The sequence below is a fragment of the Euleptes europaea genome, chromosome 14, assembly GCF_029931775.1.
Source record: "Euleptes europaea isolate rEulEur1 chromosome 14, rEulEur1.hap1, whole genome shotgun sequence".
Lineage (NCBI taxonomy): Eukaryota > Metazoa > Chordata > Lepidosauria > Squamata > Sphaerodactylidae > Euleptes > Euleptes europaea.
Genome location: NC_079325.1, coordinates 36992887 through 36999423, shown reverse-complemented (window position 1 = coordinate 36999423; position 6537 = coordinate 36992887).

Sequence of the window (6537 nt, the reverse complement as noted above, 5' to 3'; positions counted from 1 at the left end):
GACTGAGTTCTATAGGTGCATAAAAGCTAGCATATTTCTTCAGAGGCTCATGGGCAACAGAAAGCGGAGACTTCAAATACCTTTCAGGCGGCTCTTGAATAATATCTTTATTAGAAAGCGTCTCCTCCTCTTTGAAACAGCTCTCCCTTCCTACTCCTTATGCCCATCACTTTCTCCTAGCCACCAGATGGTGCTGATACTTCTTTCAAATCCCTTCAAAGACTCTACTTTCTCCAGGATGCCTTTGGATCAATGTCTTAATCCACACCCCAAACTGTAATTGAATCTAAATCTATGTAATCTCACTTGTTCACATTCTTGGAGCAACTTCACTCTGTTTGTTGGCTCCTTGAGAAAGAGGTCAATGTGTATTTATTTTGCTTACAATTCTCTGTATGTACATTGATGGTGCTGTATAATTATAGTTTTTTTAAATCTGATAATTTAATCATTTTTGGTACTGGCTGCATTCAAATAAAACTTTAACTTAATGTTATGGCATTTCTATTTTCACAATAAATAATAAACACAATAAATAATTTTCACATAATAAAGTTATGTATAGGAGAAGTAGAGGTATGCACCATCTCCTGCCCTTTTTCCTGTTTAACCATCCCTGTTTCCTCTTTTAGCATGTTACCTTTTGTCCCAGCTGGTCCCATTTTTCCTGGGATTCCCTGAAGCCCGATCTCTCCTATTTAAAAAGAAGCAACATTTAAACATTACAGAGAGAAGGCAATGGAGCTACCATTGGAATCAGTTTAAGTTTTTAATATAGAATTCAGCTCCCTTGAAGAATTCAGAACTGATCTAAGCAATTCTCACGTTTCAACTCAAATTTTGACCTCTTTACAAAAGTCTAAAAGAATAAAGGCAACTAACTACTGGTTCTAATCTACAGCCTGGAAGAGCCCCTCCTTGCCCTGGGCCAAAACTAGCCTTACTTGCTATTTCCAGGGTCTGTCCTGTTTCTAGATGGAAGAACTTTGAAAACATTAATGAAAAATAAACAGTTTCCCCAAACCATCCAATCTTCTCTCCAAACAGAAGTGTCTGCATTGATTTTAGTATCTATGATTTGTTAGTGTCAGATTGTTATAAGATGAATGAGAACAATTAAGTTTAGGATATTTTATGCAGTAATGATCAGCATGATTCTTACACAAATGATAATTTTAAATGTTTATTTACTTAAACATCGGAACCAACAAGCAATTTCTTTCTGGAGATCCATTGTAATAGCAGGAGATCTCCAGCCACCTCCTGGAAGTTACAACAATATTATACTTGGACCACAATATAGGAAGTTAGTTAAATATATGCAGTCACTATGGCAAAAAATATGTACATAAAGAAAACCAACAAAAAAAAATTCTTTGCAAGTGTATAATAATTCTTTTAGGTATTTCACATAAGAATTCTTGGTTCTGTTACCTCACATAAACCATATAATTCATACACTTTCTTTTGCAGCAATAATAAATAAATAAGGACCATATACAACCAAGACAGGAGTCCGGTAAGTATCCTGTTTCAGAGTCTATTTCTTCAGTTGGTGTATATTAAAATGTCCCATAAATCATAATAATTGACAATACTGATTTAGCCAGTAACATTTTAATGAAAAAAATCTTTTTAATGAATTATAATAGAAATATAATGGAATACAATTACAAAAAAGGAAACTTCAAGCAATACTAAAGTGCAGCGTGACTTAATTGCGACGTGGGACATTGCATTCTTTCTTTTTTAGAAAGGCGGAAAACTGCCGACTCTGCAGATTTGGCGGTTTCCCACCTTTTTTTGGTTCGGCTGCTCTCGAACAAAAAAACAGCCGAATCAGGCAAAATTCGGCTGTTTTTTGGTTCGGGAATACCCGAATCAACAGCCCTAGTTTTTAAGGCAAGAGATGTTCAGAAGTGGTTTGCCATTGCCTGCCTCCAACTCAGGTCCTTGGTACTCCTTGGAGATCTCCCATCCAAATACTAGCCAGGGTAGCAGCTAACCTTAAAAGGTTATTGCAAAGCTTGCTGAGATAATGTATGGGAACTGCTTTAAACATTGTATAATGCTGCATATTTATATCATTTCACTTTACATGCTGGAGAGAACAGCCTATTGGGAATTGATCATTCTTTGTGGAAAGTCTCTGAGGATTTATATGTGGTCGAATGGATATTTGAATTAAAGGAAATCAAAAGGGCCTTTCATGTATTCCATTGGATTCTAGCATTCATATCATCATCTGCTACTCCTACCAATAGTTTCAAAACTGCACAGAAGAAAAAAATTCTGTAATATTGTTTTTAAAAAATTGAATGCACAAAACTGCCTTATCCAAGTCAGCCCATTGGCACTCTTGTTCAATGTTATGTAAGTCAGCAAATGTTCCTTTGCTTGTAACATTTGAAACTTTTAATTTAGATGTTTCTAACCACTGCTATTTTGGATGATGTTGGATTCAGAAATTTTAAGCGAAAAACGTATAAACATATTGGGCATGATTATGCCAAAGGATTTGAGTTGTATTGATTTTATGGGGAGAGTTAAGCACATCTCTAGTATTTTCTGTTGAAATGCCCAGTACTTAGGAATGTTTCAATTTTTCCTGGACTGTATCCATGGAATTCACCACTGACACTTAAAGCTAGCTCTTAATTTGATAGTAAGTTCTTTGAAATGTATTCCACAAAACCCAGTTGCAGATGTAAAGTCCTAAGCTGTCCAGCAGTATTCCAAGTCTCATTTCTGTCTGCAAGGAGTTTCAATTCAACAAAATCCCATTGGCCTTGATATTTGTGGTGAAACTGGAATTCCAGGCTGCATTTCTGAACTATGGCTGTAAGGCTGCATTTCTGAACTATGGCTGTAGCCAGAGCTAACCCAAATAAAATCTTTGTTGAATGCTACAATAGGCACCAGGAAATTCTCCTATGTGATATCTGGGAAAATAAACGGTATTAGTGCAATAGCTCCCCATGGCGCAGAGTGGTAAGCTGCAGTACTACAGTCAAAAGCTGTGCTCACAACCTGAGTTCGATCATGACGGAGGTTGGTTTCAGGTAGCCGGCTCAAGGTTGACTCAGCCTTCCAGCCTTTTGAGGTCAGTAAAATGAGTACCCAGCTTGCTAGGGGAAAAGTGTAGATGACTGGAGAAGGCAATGGCAAACCACCCCATAAATATCGTCTGCCTAGTAAATGTTGGGATGTGACATCATTCCATGGGTCAGGAATGACCCGGTGGTGGCACAGGGGACTACCTTTACATTTGGTGCAATAGCACATACGTGTTCTGCAGCAGCTTTTGTTCATTTCAATTGTAGTTTAATTAGGAGAACTTTCCGGTGGCTTGTTCTCAGTACACATTTTAGTAGGCAAACATTATTTCATGTTGTGGCTAGGAAAAGAACCAATGGAAAAGCTGTGATGCCTCTTCCTTGCAGGCGTTCCAGAGACGGGCTGACAGCTCTGTGGATTTTTACTGAGACTGGAATTCTTACAAGAGAGGATTTGGAAGCCAACTCACTGAATTCTGGCTGGGGAATGACAACATTCGTATCCTTTGACCCTCTTTCCCTTGACCATTGTGGCAGCCAAGGCAGGAGAAACAATTTTTTATCTTTTTCCCACTTTTTCCTTTTTTTTTGCAAATTTGACAGGAAGTAAAAAAAAAAGGAAACTAGTTTTGCTAGCTTCAGATTCAGAAAATATCCTAGGGAGAAGCTATAAACACTTATCAAAGGAGTTCTCCTCTTCAACCAGCTTTTCTTTCTGTGAGGTGAAAAAGCTCAATCATAGAAATAGCATTTTGGAAGTTTTCTCTTCCTCCATGTCTCAAACTTTGAATTATTAATAAAAAAACAAAAACAGATCCTCATTTGGACAGGCAAGAAGCTATTTTCAGCTCACAGAAGAACAGCGTTTGGGAGTGCCTAAAACAATTCTCAGAATTACATCTTGTTCCGTATCCAAATTAACAGAAGCACTACGTCAACAAATGTCTGCAGCGCAGGACCCTGGAAGGCGTTTTTTTCCATCTAGAACCTTAAAAATAGAAGTATTCTGTGTAGTTTCCCCCCCAGTGTCTCCAGGCCTGGATTTAGTTAAGCATTGGAGGCAGATTTGAGTTTTGCAGCTTGTGTATGATCTTTCCATCAGAACCATATACAGAAAACAGCTCAAAAACTTGAGCTTAATTCTGGCTTATGCTCATTGATACACCTAGCAGGCGGATATACCCCTTTAGTTTTCAGGTCATTCGTCAAAAGATGTTCAGCTCAGTATTTCCCCAGTGTCGCCAAGTACTGATGCAATCATAGTCAAGCTTAGGAGGATGGAATCCTATTTTTTGCATCAAATATGAAGGAGTCTGTGTGGTATGCTATCAGTCTGCACACCCAAGGCCTGTCAACTAGGGTTGCCAGGTCCCTCTTCCCAACCAGTGGGAGTTTTTTTGGGCAGAGCCTGAGGAGGGCGGGGTTTGGGGAGGGGAGGGACTTCAATGCCACAGAGTCTAATTGCCAAAGCAGCCATTTTCTCCAGGTAAACTGATCTCTGTCTGCTGGAGATCAGTTGTAATAGATCTCCTGCTACTACCTGGAGGTTGGCAACCCTACTGTTGACCCATTCTGTCCCTTAGAATTTAACCTTCTATTATGATCTCCTTTCAGCAGCCTCAAGAATAGGTTGCTTGAGCAGGTCCTGCATAGGAGCATGCAATCATTTTAACAGGTGGCTGCTCAGGATTCTGGTATTCTGATGCCATTCGTCTGGGCCCCATCTTCATTTGTCTGCAAGAGTTGTCTGCAATCAACAGGTTTTCTGCTCTAAACTGATGTTGGTCTACACAGATTTGGCTGGGACACCTGCCACATTAGCCTCTTGGAAAAATAAACCATGCAAATGTCTTTCCCTACATGGGGCAAATTCAGCAAAGGCCTAAACTAGTGTAGCAATAAACACAAAAAAGGATAAAACACAGAAGGTAAAATTCACAACGATCATAAGAGGGCTAAAATAGTAAATCACAAGTTTGGTAAGTCCTTTGCTTTGGGCCTATAGTGACTCACCTGCTATAAGGGCTGCCCCCTGCTATCAAACGAAGATGAGGTTATGTGTTTTCCCCTCCTGTTGGTACAAGTGGCCCAACAGATCAGGGTGGCTTGGTGAGGGAAATCTTGCCAGTGGGGGATGAATTGACTCTCTACCCACAGGTGGAACTAGCTGTGAAGCCCATGGGCTTTAACAAGATCCAAAGAATAGAACAAACTCAAAAAGGAAGGACGACAGCTAGAAGGAGTCAGCACCAAACCAGCAATGCCATTAGGCATGGCACACAGCCACCACCTTGGCCTGCGGGTGCTTCAAGAAGTGTGGCTGGATTTACAATCGGTATCTTCCCCCCTCAGAAGAGGATTTAGGCTTCTCTATAATTAACCACTAAAAATAGTCCTGGTCACACAGGTTTATTCAACAAGAGCAGCCAGCTAGGTGCAAGAAACCTAAGAAAAACATCTTAAGTATTGGCTGAAGAATCCACAATTTGTGGCGAAAATGTGAAAATCAATCCAGAGACCGTTCCTATTTGCCTTTGTTCATGCCAAATATCTTCTATGCCGTAGCTCCTGCTAAATGTACGAATGCTCGTATGCATCGCTAATTCCGGGAGAACTCAGCCCGTCTTCTACTCAAACTCACAAGAATGCCATTGATGAAAAGACTTTGCCTTTGTAGGCTACTATAGTGCTCTATTCCATATTTGGACTTACCTGTTGGATTGTCCACCATATCTTTTGTGCAACCTATGATACCAGAATATCACATTTCCTTGTGATTTGTATTTAGCTGTATATCATTTTAGATAAGTAGTTTATAGTCATTGCACTGTTTGTGTTCACTTTCACTATTGTCATTTCTATAATCAGTCTTGAGTTATTGAGCCCTTATACTGAAATTTGTTTACTAGTTTATATACAGTATAAGTGATTTCTTTGCTTCAACCTCCAGGTATCGGCTGGAGATCGCCTGCTATTACAACTGATCTCCAGCCGATAGAGATCAGTTCACCTGGAGAAAATGGCCGCTTTGGCAATTGGACTCTATGGCATTGAAGTCCCTCCCCTCCCCAAACCCCTCCCTCCTCAGGCTCCGCCCCAGAAACCTCCCGCCGGTGGTGAAGAGGGACCTGGCAACCCTAACCCTCATGCAAGAGTTAATGCAGAAATGCAATGCTAGAATGCCATCCAAGCACAAATGCAAAAAAAAAATCTTGCCAAAATAAGGATTGGTTTATTATCTTCATGATATGTACAAATATTTTTAACAAAAACCATCTCTTCAAGGGCGAACTGAGTGTGTCCACATAAGACCTTCTGAAGTCTCATTTCATTGTTTGTTTGTTTGTTTGTTTAAATCTGCCTTGCTGCCAAGACAGGGATTGGTTGCATTTGCTGGCATCTTTGGGGAGGTGGTGTCCTTGTGTCAGGAACTGCCAGGCACTATGCTGATCTTGCACAAGAGAGGTGGGGAATAACTTGC